Raw genomic sequence first — 16,190 nt, 5'->3', positions numbered from 1 at the left:
TTCCAGTCATCATATTAGCAGCGATATTGATGTTTTTATTCTGAAACTATTATGCATATAAAATCAAGTAAGTTATCTTAATGTCATTTGTGACCAAGATGCTTTGAGATATGACAAAAGTTTAATACAAATACAAAATCAAAAAAGCTAAATCTTAAGAGTCTTTAAATCAAAAATACCAGTTTTTCCCTCTTATGGTAAGACCCACTAGTCAGTTTAGGAACTACTATTGTGACTCACTGAAGACCCTGAAGCCCTGTTCTCTGTAAGTGTGTTAGTGGCTACTGTGATCCTTCTCTAGACCCACTGAACTTATATTAAGTTAATTTTTTAAAAAATACTTTCCTCACGATCTAAGCCAGCTGTATGATATACCAGAATGTAAGGGTGAATTCATTTTTCCTTTTATTTACGAGTTTTACAAACAATGAATTGATCCCGAGTGTCTTCTATGACAGTGTGTGCTAAATGCCACAGAAGACACAAAGGTCAGGGGCTGGATGCCCAGAATCCATTGAAGAAGTAAGATGTACTGGCGCGTGCTTGTAACCCCAACACTGGTGGAGGGGCGGGGGGACAAGAGGACTAGAGGACTCTGGGGCTCTCCCTAGGCAGCCAGGCTAGCCTACAGGACAAGCTCCAGATTAATGATGCCCCATCTCAAAAGACAAGGTGGACGGTGCCTGAGAAACATCCGAGATTGACTTCTGGCCTCTATAAATACACACATGTGTACCAACAGACAGACAAGATACACACACACACACACACACACACACACACACACACACAATCACAATACAGGAAAAACAAAGAAAGCAAAGGCAAAGGAATGCAGAAATAACAAGTGAAAACTCCCCCACCATGAAAAAACATAAGACAAAGTTCTCGGTAGGGTGTTCAGGTGTCCAAAGGTATGGTCTCAAAACACTCACAAATAAATACCAACAGCTAAAACATATAAGACACAAAGGGGCAGAGGGGATTGGGCCTGATTCTGCTAAATTACCAGGGCAATCTGTGCATACCAGTTCTCACATCTGGAATCTGTACCCTGATTTCTACCTTAAGGGCTGATATTGAGAAGCAGGTTAGCACATAACAGCAACCCTGAGGCGTGTGTCTGCCTACAATGTTTCTGTTTTGATGATACACTTCCGACACTGTTTAAAGTCAAATCCCCTAAGACTAATTTAGTCTCCAGGGACAGAGGGGACCTCTGGCTCTTGCAGAGGACCTGGGTCTGGTTTCCAGCACCCGCATGGTCCTTACGACTATCCATAACTCCTGACGGGAGACCTGGTGCCCCTTTGGGGCCCCTGGGGGCACTGCACGCATGTGGCTCACAGACCTGCACGCAGGCAGAACAGCTTGGCTGGTTTTAGACCCCCAAAGGCAAAAGGTGATTTCCAATCCAGGAAAAAGTGATCAGAACCATGTGCTTCCGAATGCTAATGTACACTTTGTGTTACTTGTTCTCCTTCTGGAAGTCAGCATCCTCACAGTGGGAACTGCGGCCAGCCTCTACGGAAGGTTAACCTTCACCCGGGGATTTAAGAAACTCCCAAGTGTTAACTGATTAGATGACGCCCAGCAAAAGCCAAACAACTTCCTACAAAAATAATTTTTCTATGTAAAATCCATGCTTGAAATGAAAACTAAAGGATCCCTAAGACAGCTCAAATCATCAGGATGCGTTATTGGTAAAATGTTTTCCATGAAGTATCTTAGAAGTTGGGTATGGTCATACATATTTGTCATCCTAGCATTCCGGCTAAAGCTGGAGCATCTCCAGTTTGAGGCCAGCCTGAGCTACATAAGGAAACCCAGTCTCAAAAAAAAAAAAAAAAGCATCTGAAGACATGAATAAAATGCATATAAATAATTTAAATGACAGCTACGAACCTGATACATATTAATAGTCCAAGTGAACAAAAACAACAAAAAAAACATCTTCCCACTAACTGTGTATTCCCGACTTGACTTCCCTTGACAAGTGAGAAGCAGAAAAAGAATCACATTCCCAAACCAACTTGATATATCTAAAAATTAATTTGATTCTCTATTTATAAAAAGTGTGGAGAACTACAGTGTAGAAATAAACAAGGATTATACGGTATCGGCGTAGAAACACTCTGATAAGGATCTCACTTTTCAAACATTTCTTCAAATTGTTATTACTGTGTATGAATATCTGTAGGCATGAGAATGTCACAGAGCCCATGTGGAGGGTCAGAGGTCAACCTGCAAGTTCGTGACCAATCCAATCTATATAAGGCCCAGGCTGACCCAGGCTATATGGTGAGACCCTGCCTCAAAACACCAAAAAGGATTATAAGTACTATTTCCTTCTTTCAATTTATTCTTTACAGACTACTAAACGGTGCATGAAGGGCTGGGAGGACGGGCCATATGTGCCCCCAACTTTTTTGTCTTCTCTTTTTTTAAACAGGATCTCATTAGGTAGCCCTGGCTGATCTAGAACTTTCTATGTAGACCAGGCTGGCCCCAAACTCAGAGTTCGCTTGCTTCTTGAATGCTGGAATTAAAGGAATGTGCCACCACCCCTGGCCAGATTTTTTTTTTTTTAATTCTCAGATGACTTTCAAATTTAGCATGAATTTTTTGAAGAATGGTTCCTGACATTAAACATCAGATTGCTACTTCAATAGTATATCGTGAATTTTTGTGTTACAAATTGCACGTATTAGTTCACTTCCTTAAACAACTTCGTTGGACTTCCAGTACATACAACAGAAGAACAGTCACCAGCTTCAGCTCTCCGGGGCACACCCTGGTGCCGACATCTAAGAACACAGCAGTGGACAGACTAATCAATGACAGGTGGCCCATCAGAGCCGGGGATGACCCTGCAGGCACAGGGAATGAAGGAGAGTAAATTATAACGTACATCTTTAATGCTAAGTAGGCGTCCAGGAGATTGACAAGGCAGGGAATAAGACGGGACGCTCCGGGAAAAAGGGTCTGACACTAAGGAAACCAGCAAAGGGAAGAGTGACAGAAAATCAAGCAGGGAGGCAGCTGAGGGACACACCATTAAACGCTTCATTTAACAGGAAAATGGTGCTTGGCGTTTATCCTGAAGAGTCAGACCTTCATCTTGGGAAGTGTAGCCAAACTATAATGCAATCATTAGGAAAAAAGACTCCAAGGCGGGAATGGTTTTAACTGGAGGCAACAGGGTGAACGGTTACCACCAAGGGCGACATAAACTATAAAGGTCAGACCGACGCCCAAGTGATACCCCCGAGGAGTTAGTTTATTTTCATCTGCATATACACACGACCTAGCTGAGCATCACAGCATCCCTTTAAAATGGTCCCAATCCTTACTTCACAGAAACAGACTCAGAGACGGCAATTAGTCGAGGTCAAAGAGCCAAGAAATAAGATGCAAGTCCTGATGTGTCTCATCCTACCACCTGACTCCACTACATTAAAGACGTAATTAAGACAAAACTGACCGGAAGACAGGAGCAGCAGACAGAGCCAGAAAGACAAAGGGTTTCTAAGGCCAATCTCACCGCATCAACCCTAAGAGGTGATGAACATCCACGCAGGAAAATACTAACATCTGAACTCTTCCTACCCTCTAGTTCCTTCAGCACAGCCTTGGAACCAACACCGGTTACCCTCTGTGCCCTTTCTATTCTTGCCCTCTGGTTGGCTGCAATCATGTCCTCCTTTATTCAGTACTTTGAGATTTTTTTGTGTGTGTGTATGTATGTGTGTAGGGGTGTGTGTGTAGGGATGTGTGTGTAGGGGTGTGTGCGTGTGCGTGTGCGTGTGCGTGTGTGTGTGTGTGTGTGTGTCCCCGTCCCCGTGCACATGGGGACCAGAGGACAATATCTCTGGTGGTATTACTCAGGTACCATTCACCCCGCTCTGCGCAAATGTCTCTTGCTGACCTGGAGCTCATCAATTATGCTAGGCCAGCTGGCTGGCGAGCTCCAGAGGTCTGCCTATTATTTCAGGCTCTCTGACACTGGGATCCCCGGTGCAGCCACCAGACTAGACCTGCGGTGGTTTGAATGAGGAATGTCCCCCATAGGCTCTCGTAGACAACACTTGGTTCTCTGTTGTTTGGGGAACATGGTGCTTCATTGGGGGTAAGGTTTGGGAGCATATAGCCTAATCCAGCTTCCTGCACGCTCTCTCTGCTTCATGGCTGCTGTTAAAAATGGGCTCCCTCAGCTGCCTGCTCCGGCTGCCTGCTGCCATGCTGTCCCTGCCAACATGGATTGCTAACCTACTGGAACTATAATCCAAAATAAACTCTCCCATAAGCTGCTTTGGTCACACTGTTTTATCACAGCAACGGAACAGTAACTAATACACAGCATTTCACATGGGTTCTGGACATCAAACTTGGGCAAGCACTGACTGACTGAGCCTTCGCCCCAACTCTCTGTACAGGACTTTGAAAAGCACAACATGTAAATGAAAAACAGTAGCCTGATTTTACTAAAGTCACTGTATTCCTGTGTCTTATTCAGTTGCGAAAAATGAACGAAGTCTACCATTTGTGGTTAACATCCTCGAAACAGGTTAGGCACAGAAAAAAATAAAGATTTCCACTTTTCAGTTAGTGTAGAAACTTAAAACACTGGTCTTTTTAACAACTCTCTCACAAGCTTCAAGCATTCTGCCAACTTCCATCTTGGTCTGCGGCTACTGAACTATGAACCATGCTATTGAACCATGCTGCCAATATTCAGATGTCAGTCTATGTACGACTCTATACAACTGAAGTGTATGTAACTACCTCTTTCCGCTGTAAGGAGAAGAGAAAGGAGAAGGAAAAGACAGCGCAATCCAACCTGCCAAAAGCACCCCTTCCTTCCTTAGCCCCCCCCCCTCATTCTGAACACTTCAATGTCTACTGTGAGGACAATTCCAATGGCTTACCCAGTACAATCCCTCCTGAGTATCAAGGTCAAGGCTAAAGCTCTACATTGGGGTAAGATAAAGTAGAGAGAGCTTCCAGGAGCTCACAGAACCGCCTCATCAAGCATGCATCCAGTTCACGAGAAAAGTACAAATGCAGCGCAAATATCAAAATGAATAAATAACACAACAGAAATACGTATCCGACATTATAGAAGTGAGTGGGGACAGTGGAAGTACTTTCCCACCACTATGTAGTGAGGGATGGTTACAGCAGAAACATATCCAACACAGAAGCGTGAGGGTGGGGTGAGGTAGTTGACTGAGGACAGCATTACAGCAGAGGAGAAACTAGCTAACAGAGTTTTTCCAAAACCCTGACATTTGACTTTGAGGGGATCAAGTAGCAAAATTGGTTGTCCTGCGGTTTAAACAGAATTATATACTGGCTGAAAGTTTTAGTTTTACAATGTATCTTCCCGAACAATATTCTTAGAACTTTCTGTCATTACCTTAACACACACCTACCTACTTCCACCCCAGCACCCAACACTGTAACTTTCTGTTTTGATACTCAACAAAATGTATTCCTATATTTTCATATCCATGTATGCATACACATCCTTCTCAATGGTTGTTGTTGGGAATTGTTGCTTTTATTGCATTCCTGGGGACTGAACTCAGTCTCACACAGGCTAAGCAAGCCCCTCTATCACGAAGCTACACCCCAGCTTCCTCTCAGTTTTGAGGAACATATTATAGAATATATAAGAACATCACACGCATTACCCTAGACTCCTTATACACTCCTTAACCCCCGCCCCACTGACTTGCAAAGCAGATACCCAATGACTATTTTATTGAAAACCTCTGGTGACATGAGAATTGCATATTACACTCATATAACTATCTCGTAAAAGCTAAATTAAAAACAATTTTTCAGCATTACGACCTACACATGAAGTGGCGTAGTAGTAATTAAGAACAGGCAATCCTTCAAGCATGAACTGACTCAGAGGAAGCACTACCTAGACAAGAGGAGGCAATGGGTGTAGTAATGGTCCCGAGCCCTGCTCCTGAAGCTGCCTGCCTACTTCTCATCTACCCGTCACTTAATTAATTAGCCATATGATCCCAGCGAAGCCACACAACCGCTCACGTCTCAAATTTTCTCAACTAGAAAAGGCAAGGGGGTGTACATGACCTATCTCCTGGCTGGTGAGAAAATGAGCTGGCGTGAGCTTGATCAGGGCTTGGCACTCGAGAACCATGGACTTAGTAACAGTGGGGACAGCCATGTCACCATCAAAAGAACACTTGGGTAGTTTTTAATCAGACACACAAACAACACCACCTTTCACCTGCACGCCCCTCCCCCTGCCCCTAAATGTTAAACTCTTTTTTCAGAAAGACCAGTAACAGAAGGAGCAACAGTGTAAAGCCCCACTTGGGGGATCCCCCTCAACAGTTTTGCTTTTTTTTTTTAAATCCTAGCTTTGATATCAGCCAGTTATAAAGGAGAACTAAGTACTACAGGCAAGTTATTCTGACTCTCCGCACTTCGGTTTCCAGATTTGCAAAACCTGATAAAGCACCTATAACCTAAGAGTGTCCTCAGGACTAATGAGCCAAGGGTGGCCTCCAACAGCAGGCACAGTGCCCAGTCTCCAGTCAAGCTGATGTTAGCTCCTTCGTCCCTCCCCCACATCTCAATGGAATGTCTAATTAAACCCACAGCCCACCTTTATAAAGTTCATGCTGGGTTGAAACACGGGGAAGGGACAAACACTGGCATTTTAATACGTTTCTACACAGTATGCTCAATAAGTGATTTACTCGAGGTCGCATGCTTGGTGAGATGGTACTGAGAGTTATGCCCTGTTCATCAGAGCTATGGGAGCTGCTCAGTCCAGAAGAAAGGCCTATCTAAGCCCTGCAACACATGCAAAACTACAAGCTTCTCTTGAGCCACAGCATAAAAATGAGGGATGGGCTAGTCCTAGGAACCCTTCCATTTAAAAAAGTATTTGTAGAGCACACATGTATGCAGCAGAGTAGGGACTTTAAGAAAATCTGACATATAGAATGTTTTTAAAAGTACAGAATTAGCCGGGCGGTGGTGGCTCACGCCTTTAGTCCCAGCACTCGGGAGGCAGAGCCAGGTGGATCTCTGTGAGTTCGAGGCCAGCCTGGACTACCAAGTGAGTTCCAGGACAGGCACCAAAGCTACACAGAGAAACCTTGTCTCGAAAAACAAACAAACAAAAAAAAAAAAAAAAAAGTATAGAATTATACTGATTCAAAGGCACAGCTGGATTTAAACAGAGACATCACTAATCAAAACTCCACAATGCAGGTGAACAGCAAACAGGCCGTGGGAGGTTCAGATGTATTCGAAATCACTGGTGAGTGGCTCTGTGAAGGGAGCACGGAAGCGTTCCATCAAACACACTCATTCACGAAAGTATGCATTAATTCAAAACCTCGTTGGACTGGAAAGAGAAAAAAGTGTAAAGCTGTTTGTTCTTATAGTAGGAATTCATCACTGAGTAAATGTGTGTAATCGTTAAAGCCATTAGGGCCTTTAGGATTAGACCACACAAGCCAGATTCAGAATGCAGTGTCCATCCAAACACGAAAAGTCCTCTCAAAGCGCACAGCCCTAGTAAATAAATAACACATGCTAACAGAACAAGGCCCCATAAAACTGGCGAACTATTTAACTGTGATGGACTGCATACCTATTCTGCTCCTCTTTTTCCTCGCGATTTGTCATTCATTGTTTAAAAACAAAAACTTAACAGTGTACCGAACAGAAACTGGGTCTTTCAAAAGATTTACAATAGAACAGTAATCCTCTTATCGGCCTCTCCTCAAATTATGCAATCATTCCACAGGAGGAAAAAAAAAAAGGATCACAGGACTGTTTCCTTGACTCGGGGGACACTGAGAAAGTGTACAAACAGGTAGGCTGGGTACAAGGCAACATTTCCTTGAAACTGAAGTGCCTCTGGGGCATCCGTTCTAACTCGGTGCTGAGTGCTCCTCCAGCCAGCCATTACGGATCGATGTTTTAATCTCCCAACAACTGGCTGCAGCGTCCACCGGGCTCCATCCCTTCCCCAGCCTCCCAGCTGCTTTTCCGCGGGCGGTGGTGCGAGGGGGCCCACGCAGGGGGCGCGGGGACGGGGAGCCGGTGTCCTTCCACTCCCGCGTCCGAAGTCAGGCCGGGCCGATCGCGGACGAGCACCCGCTCTGGGGCCGGCGACCCCCCGCACATCCCCGGCCAACCGCGCCGCCGCGGCCGGGCGACTTAGCCAACTCCGTGACCCAGGCCGCAGCCGGGCAGCCAGGTGAGCGCCGGGGACCGCTCGGCCCGCGGAGTTAATGAGTAACGACGGAGCCGCCGCCCTCCCGGGTTCCCGGGGCTCGGCAGGCGGCGGGCGACATCCGTGCCCTCCCCGCCGCCTCCTGCACCTGCTCCGGCCGCGCTCCGGGCCGGCGGGACGGGCGAGCGTGGCGCCGAAGGGGGGCGGTGCTCGCACCGCCCGAGCCTCTCCCCTCCTGGCCGCCGCCGCACTCACCTGCCGGACCCGCCGCGGCCACCGCCCGCGCTCAGCGGCGCTCGCTCGCAGAGCCGCCAGGGAGCGCGTCCCCTTCCCAGCTCCGGAGACGCGGAGGACGGCGGCGGATCGACGGCGCTCCACTCCGCCGCGGCCGGGCGCACTGCGATGGGAGCCGGGGAGGGAGAGCCGACTGCGCCTGCGCCGAGAGAGCCGGGCGGGGAGCCGGGAGCGGCCGTCCCCCGGGAGAGAGGGCGGGGCCGGAGGCGGGGCTGGAGGCGGGGCTGGAGGCGGGGCCGGAGGGGGATGAAGGGTCCGCGCGCTGCGGCGCCCCCTGGTGCCAGGAGGGGCTCGGCGCAGGCTGCCCCTGTGCGGAGTCCTGGGTCACCTAAGGGCGGTTTCCCTGGGAACCACTCTGGCTGGGGAACCCCGGGGCTAACTTGGAGGGTGCTGAGCTCTCCTGGAATGGGAAGGGGCTTTGAACTGTGTGAGTTGAGAACAAGTTCGGCGTCCGTGGATACCACCAGAAGCTGGACCCGGGAGTCGGGGGATGGGGGGCGGGGGAGGGGGGGTTGTAAAACCCAGATCCTTTCTAGCAGTTTCCAGAGAAAATCGTTCCTGTGTCTGCCTTCTCTCATCTTTTATGGGAACTGTTTTTATTTTTGTTTTGTTTTGTTTTGTTATCAAACTTCCTCCCCACACTCGGTCTTTCAAGTTGGAGAAGCCCTTAAGTACAGACAGAATCAAGCTCTGAAAAACAGAAGCAGGGGGAGAAAAAAAGCGATCATCCCCACTATCTCGGTCAATATTTGGGATACTCAGAGAAAGGAGCTGTCCTTCTGTGTCCATCTAGGAGGCGGTAACAAAAAAGTAGGTTCTGGGTGTGTGGCTCCTGTAATCAGCCACCTACTGACCTCTCTGTGACCTTGAGCGTGATCAATCTTCTCGCTAATAAATGGATATAAGAATGCCTACCTCGCTGAGGTTTTGAGAGTTTAAATGGTTTAATATATGCGATCAGTGTACTGCTCGACAGAGCGTCTGGTGAGTGTAACCCTCCTGCAATCCAACAGAAGCCTAGAAAGTCATTAGCTATTTAATAACTCATCTCCAATATATTACCAATTCTTATCCATTCTTATTCCCAAAGAATCCTCAAGTTTATCTTGTGTCATTCATCACATAATGCCTTCATCATTCGCAGACTCCTAACTCTTCTCTCTTATGTTGTGTTGTCTATCCGTTTATTACATTTTGTCTCTGCACCTGCTAGACAGAAAGTCAGAGAGAGAGAGAGAGAGAGAGAGAGAGAGAGAGAGAGAGAGAGAGTTCCTAACATCCAAAGACTCAAACCCAGGGAGACAAGTTTGCCATTAACAGACAACTTCTTGGGCTCCATAGTTTCCTATACCCATCTTTACAGTTTCTTTTTCCTAAAGTGATGTACACACACACACACACACACACACACACACACACACACACACACACCTTTTATCCTGTGTAGTCTTTCATTACCTAACCCAGGCTTCAGTCTCTTTGTAAACCATTCCCTGATGCTTGCCTGGCACCAAACCTTAACCCTCTTACGGGTTCACTGTCCTTACCTGTGATCCCGTAGAAGTTTATCTCTTGCTAGCACATTCCACACCAACTGTTACTGGACTTTTCTCTCTTTTCTCTTTAGTCTGCGTCTTGAGAACAAGCACATGGCCTGGTGCCTGAGAACTCTGTAAATGTAAGAGGAGCTGACACACGGGCCGAGTACACTATTTGGAGAATGAACATTGGAGGATGGGCTCTCTCTGATGTATTCAGAATAAGACCCAAGACATCATGGGTCTACAGAAAAGAGTAATAACAATACGTTTGAATCCCACAGTGACCCACGTGCGTATCAGCAAGCAACCAGACTCTCTGCCGTCTTGGATAGCAAACTCTAGCTTGGTTTGAGAATGAACAGAGTGACTGTGGCCATTTGAATCAGAATGGCCCCCATAGGATCATAGATTTGAATGCTTGGTCTTTAGAGAGTAGTGCTATTTGACAGGGCTTAGGAAGAATGGCCTTGTTGGAGTGGCTGTGGCCTTGATGGAGGAAGTGTGTCACTGGGGATGGGCTTTGAGATTCCAAGAGCCCAACCCAGGCCCTGTGTCTCTCTCTTCCTGCTGCCTGTGAATCCAGATGTAGAACTCTGGGCTACCTCTCCAACACCACGTCTGCCCGCACACCACCAGGCTCCCTGCCATGACAACAATGAACTAAACCTCTGAACCTGTAAGCTGGCCCTGTTTAAATGCTTTATTTATAGTGTAAGAGTTGCCATGGTGATGGTGTCTCTTCACAGCAATAGAACGTTGACTAAGACAGAAGTCGGTGGGGTATTGCTGTGACAGGCCTGACCATGTTTCTTGGTGGAATGTGGACTTTGGGACTTTGGATTAGGAAAGCAGTTGAATGCTTTAAGCAGGGCTTAGTGGGCTGTCGTCCTTTTAGGGGCATGGAAGACAGTGGCACTGAGAGCAATATAGTTTATGACGGCCTGACTCAAGAGGTTTCAGAGGAGAAGACTATTAGTAAGTGGCCTAGAAATCCTTTTCTTGTGATATTTTGGTGGGAAATGTGGCTGTTTTCTGCCTCTGTCCAAAAAAAATTTGCCTGAAGCTAAAATGAAGAGTTTTTGATTGGTGGCATTGGCCGAGGAGATTTCAAAACAGCCTAGTAGTGACTATGTTGTGTGGTTACTAATGGCCAGTCGTAGGCAGATCTACAGTGAAAAGGAGCAAGCTAGGCAAGGAAAAGTACAAAATGTACAGTTTGAGGAGAAAAGGAGCACCAGAGAGTATAATGGAGTCAAGTCCAGTGCTCAAGGAGATAAAACGTTTCAATAAAAGCCTTATCCTAAATGAAATAAAGGGAGTGGTGACCTCAGTGCAAGACCCCACCCAGATAAGCTTCCAACTTGTGAAAAGGGATTAAAGAAAAGCTTAGGCTGAGCAGTGGTGGTGGTCCAGGCCTTTAATCACAACACTCAAGGGGCAAAGGCAGACAGATCTCTAAGTTCAAGGACAGCCAAGCTTAAGCAGTGAGGGAAAATGTATTTGACTGTGGGGGCCGTGCTGGAGTCCCAGCAAGCAAAAGAACTTGGCAGTTTTAACCACATGGTTCTGGCTTTAGAGTCAAGGATCCAAGAAAGAAATGTGTTCTGGAAACTCCTCTAATAGCTGGAAGCGGAGAGCATACACAGAGCTGTATCTGCAGGTTTTGTCAGAGCAAATATAGACAAGTCTGAATTTGAGGCCATTTTCCTGGTGTGAGAAAAAGGGATATGAAAAATTTGGAGGGCCGAAAGACTTAACAAAGAGCCTAGGCTCTAAACTGTGTGATTTCCTTAAAAATAACCACTTTAAGAATCTCCATACGTGCCGGGCGGTGGTGCCGCATGCCTTTGATCCCAGCACTCGGGAGGCAGAGGCAGAGGCAGGCAGATCTCTGTGAGTTCAAGATCAGCCTGGTCTGCAGAGCGAGATCCAGGACAGGCACCAAAGCTACACAGAGAAACCCTGTCTCGAAAACAACAACAACAAAAATCCATACATACAAAAAAATATGTTGGGAGTTGGCCTCTGTCTCTCTGTCTGTCTTTCTGTCTCTCTGTCTCTCTCTGTCTTTCTGTCTCTCTCTGTCTCTGTCTCTCTCTGTCTCTCTGTCTCTGTCTCTCTGTCTCCCTCTCTGTCTCTGTCTGTGTCTCTGTCTCTGTCTCTCTCTCTCTCTCTGCCATACATTAAGCAAATATGTTTTACTCTATTCCACAGTGAGAGGACTTCCTGGTTTCACAGAATTCAGTTTCCTTACACCCTCAAAATACTTAAAATAATTCCCCAATTTTGTCTGATAAAGCTTTGGATGGGTTACTGCTACTGGACACCAGAAAATATTCTTTTTCTATTGTTTCACATTTTGTTTCTTTCTGTGGGTGCAGTGGTGCATGCTGTGACGTGTGTGGAGGTCAGAGGGCAACTCTCAGGAGTTGCTTCTCTTCTTGCACCATGTAGGTTCCAGGGACTGAACTCAGGTCATCAGGTTTCACAGCAAGCACCTTTACCTACTGAGCCGTCTTGCTGGCCCAGGACGTTTTTTTTTTATGAGCCAAGCAAAGTGGTGTATGCTTGTAATACCAGCACTCTCAAGCCTAAGGTAAGAAGATTATGAGTTCAAGACCAGCCTGAGCTACACAGAAAATCCTGTGTCAAAGTGTGGGGAGGAGGTATTTTTTCTCTTGTAAGGAAAAGCTCAAGGTCACATAGATTAAACAAAATGAAATATGTACTTTTCACACACGTGCAGGCAGTGCAAGGTTAGCATGGCAGATACCTGGTAGGCAGGAACTCCTGTCTTACGACATCATCCCCTAAACAAGTCACTTCTACTTTATGATCCATGATAGCTGCTCAGTCTCCAACAATCACATCCCTTTCTTAGCCAGCAGAACAGGAAGTGGTGGGGGAAAAAAAAAAAAGAAACAACCTTCTATTCAAGGCCATGTCTAAACCCTATTGGCCAAGTATAGTCTCTACTGTGGTTCTAACGCTACACCAGAAAGAAAGAACCAGTATCAGAGGTAGCCATGGTTCTCTCACTCACCATCTGAGACAAGGATTAGGACAGGGCAATGGAGTTGTGATGGGACAAACATGGGCAAAGGTGCCGTAAGTGTAAGCACTTTCAGTGTGTTCCGAGACAGCAAGCAGTTAGAGGTGTTGGCACACAGAACAAGTTCGAGTTGGGAGGTAAGCCTTAAAAGACCCAAAAGAGCCGTGGGCCTTCAAAAAAGATGACTGTAAAATAAAATGTGCTCCAGACAGGATCTTGTCTGAGGATCACATCTCTCACAAATGTGGACAGGGCTTTTTTTTTATTACTGCCCCTTAACAATAAGAAACATCTTCTTGTGTCCTTTATGTGGTGAACTTCCAGCTTGAGAAAAAAACAGTTTTGAAAGTCACACACATTTACACCACTAAATTTTTAATTTTTATTTACGATACACATTCCATATAGCAAATCTCCAGAACAGAACGTCAGAGCACAGTGGTGGTCAGCTAGGAGACCATCCTGATCCTGATTGGGTAGGAGACAGAGACTTCACAAGGGCTACTGATGCCAGCAGGAAATGTGAGCAGTTTGGAAAGGCTCAGTATCCACAGTGGAAGAAGGGCGAAACACTCCAGGACCCATGGAAGACAAGCTGTGGTGATCCTTGCATTCGTGATCAGCCATTTTGCCGCTCAGCCATTTTGCCATTAGCACTCTGAGAAGGCCTTTTCCTTGGGTAAAAGCAGGAGTTATGGTTGTCAACGTTCTTCATGCCCATGCTCCTAACAGTTTCCAGTCAGGGCAAAGACAAAGCCATGTGTGCAGTCTGTGTTTATTTTAATGCAATCCGAATCCTAGATTGAGGGATCTTGCTAACAAGATGTTCCAAGGTCAAGGGCTTTGGGGAATTAAAGAACTCCCACAGGCCCAACCTATCCAACACGTAGGGGCCCAAGAGAATTTGCTTTCATGCTGTTCTGATGAAACAGTGGAATGAATACACTGAACTTGGAAACACAGAGGGAATGGGCTTTTGTTCCAGGAGGTGAAAATGCTAGGTTTAAACTGGGCATGAGGATTGAGCCCAGAGCTTAACGGAATTCTGAATTCTGAAGAGTTATCCTATTTCTGTAGAAATAAAGTTCAAATTTCAGGAGAGAGATATTCTGACGAACATGAATCATACTTCAAGTTCCTGCAGCTGCTTTTGATACAAAAACCTCAAGATGTGTTTGAATCACCAAGTGCCTCTCCAACGTGCACAGTGTGGTTGCAAAAGGGATTTAATCTCATGAATCTGAAAAGGGATCGACTATTCTGTCATAGATTTAGTTGGGATTTGAGAAGTAGCATGTGAATCACAGAATTGCCCTAAATTTTAGTCTGCATGGATTTCTTTCATAACAATACTAAAATCCAGGCAAAAACAATCATGCTGTCAGTAACAATAACAACAAAAAGTCTAAATTCAGCTATCCATCACCCGAACACAGTTGAAACACTTCAAAAATTGTTTAGTTGGGTACATAACTGCATTGTCCTTAACACAGTCAAAATTAGTCAACAAGTTTCTGTTTTATGATAGTATTTTTTCAGGACCAGAAACACTCTGTTATCAACCCTGTATAAATAGCTCTTTCCAGATAAGTGGATCCTTGGGGTTACTTGGAATGGACATTGGTCCCAGTTTGCCAACAGCAATCCCAACTCAAGACCCTGGTGACCCAGAAGATTCTAGAATCTGACATTGAGGAAGGATGTGAGAAATGGTTAAATATTGTGAAATCCAGTATTTTATAATGAGTAAATAAGTAAATATAGGCATAACTGACCTCTTTTGGGATCCTATAATTTTCAATGTATTATAGTTACTAGCCTCTAAGTAAGCTATGAGTCACCCCTTGATTTGATAGGTTATATTACCACATTTTTGTAAACATGGTAGACAAAACATTTTGAAAGACTTTTTATTTTATTCTAAAAATCCATAATTTTAGCCAGGCAATGGTGGCCCACGCCTTTAATCCCAGCACTCGGGAGGCAGAGGCAGACAAATCTCTGTGAGTTCAAGGCCAGCCTGGTCTACAGAGTGACTTCCAGGACATCCAGAGCTGTTACACAAAGAAACCCTATTGTTGTTGGAGGTTTTTACTCTTTTGGGGGCCCCGTCACCCAGCTCCCAAATAAATCACATATGGAGGCTTTTATTCCTAATTATGAATGCCCAGCCTTAATTTGGCTTAGTTTCTAGCCAGCTTTCCTTAATTTAAATTATCCCATCTATGTTGGCTCTGGGCTTTTCCCTTTCTCTTAGTTCTATAAATCCTACTCTTACTCTGTGGCTTACAGTGTAGCTGGGTAACTGGCCCCTGGAGTCCTCCTCCTTCTCTGATTACTTCTTCCCTATCTCCCACATTTCTCCTTCTATTTATTCTCTCTGCCTGCCAGCCCCACCTATCCTTTCTCCTGCCTTGCTATTGGCCGTTCAGATCTTTATTAGACCATCAGGTGTTTTAGACAGGCACAGTAACACAGCTTCACAGAGTTAAGCAAATGCAACATAAACAAAAGTAACACACCTTAAAATAATATTCTACTACACTCTGTCTCAAAAACCAATAATAATAATAATAATAATAATAATAATAATAAATTAAAAATCCATAATTTTGAATAGCTGACAAAATTAGGCTGCATGCATGTAGATTTCTAATTTTTCCTAAAATGTAGATATCACTATTCTGGAGAATTAAAGAGAAGTTCTGGTGTGAAAATGACTGAATGCATTCCTGTTTCTCTATATTCAGAAACCATTTAAGAGCTAAGGGAAGGGGAGCCTAATTCCCATCCCTCAAGATCCAGAAACTTTTTTTTTTAATCTTGCAAACTAGGACACCAGTATGTTGTCCAGCTTCCAATCCACAGACGAATGTTGAAGAGAGCAGCTGAGATTCAACAAAAGTTGTGTGGGAGAAAGGAGAGAGGAGAGAGAGAGAGAGAGAGAGAGAGAGAGAGAGAGAGAGAGAGAGAGAGAGAGAGAGATCAGCAGCAAGAAGACTCGGCTAACAACACAAGGAGAAGTGTAACTCCTGGCCTGAGAGTTTGACTCGAGAGTGAAATGCCT

General features: G+C 45.4%; 1 protein-coding gene across 3 annotated transcripts in view; it reads right to left on the bottom strand.

The window, feature by feature from the left end:
* The window catches only part of Rab3ip (RAB3A interacting protein), a 44,925-nt gene extending 36,246 nt beyond the window's left edge, over nt 1-8,679 (bottom strand). Inside the window, exon 1 of one of the 3 annotated variants that reach the window (XM_059245734.1) lies at nt 8,492-8,679. The gene's annotated coding sequence lies outside the window, so the exon portion shown is untranslated. The remainder of the gene's footprint in view (nt 1-8,491) is intronic. The other 2 variants (XM_059245733.1, XM_059245736.1) reach the window with 2 other exon arrangements.
* Nucleotides 8,680-16,190: the final 7,511 nt, after the last annotated feature.

This window comes from Peromyscus eremicus, chromosome 18 (genome assembly GCF_949786415.1).
Source record: "Peromyscus eremicus chromosome 18, PerEre_H2_v1, whole genome shotgun sequence".
Lineage (NCBI taxonomy): Eukaryota > Metazoa > Chordata > Mammalia > Rodentia > Cricetidae > Peromyscus > Peromyscus eremicus.
This window is presented reverse-complemented; position numbering and strand designations above follow the sequence as displayed.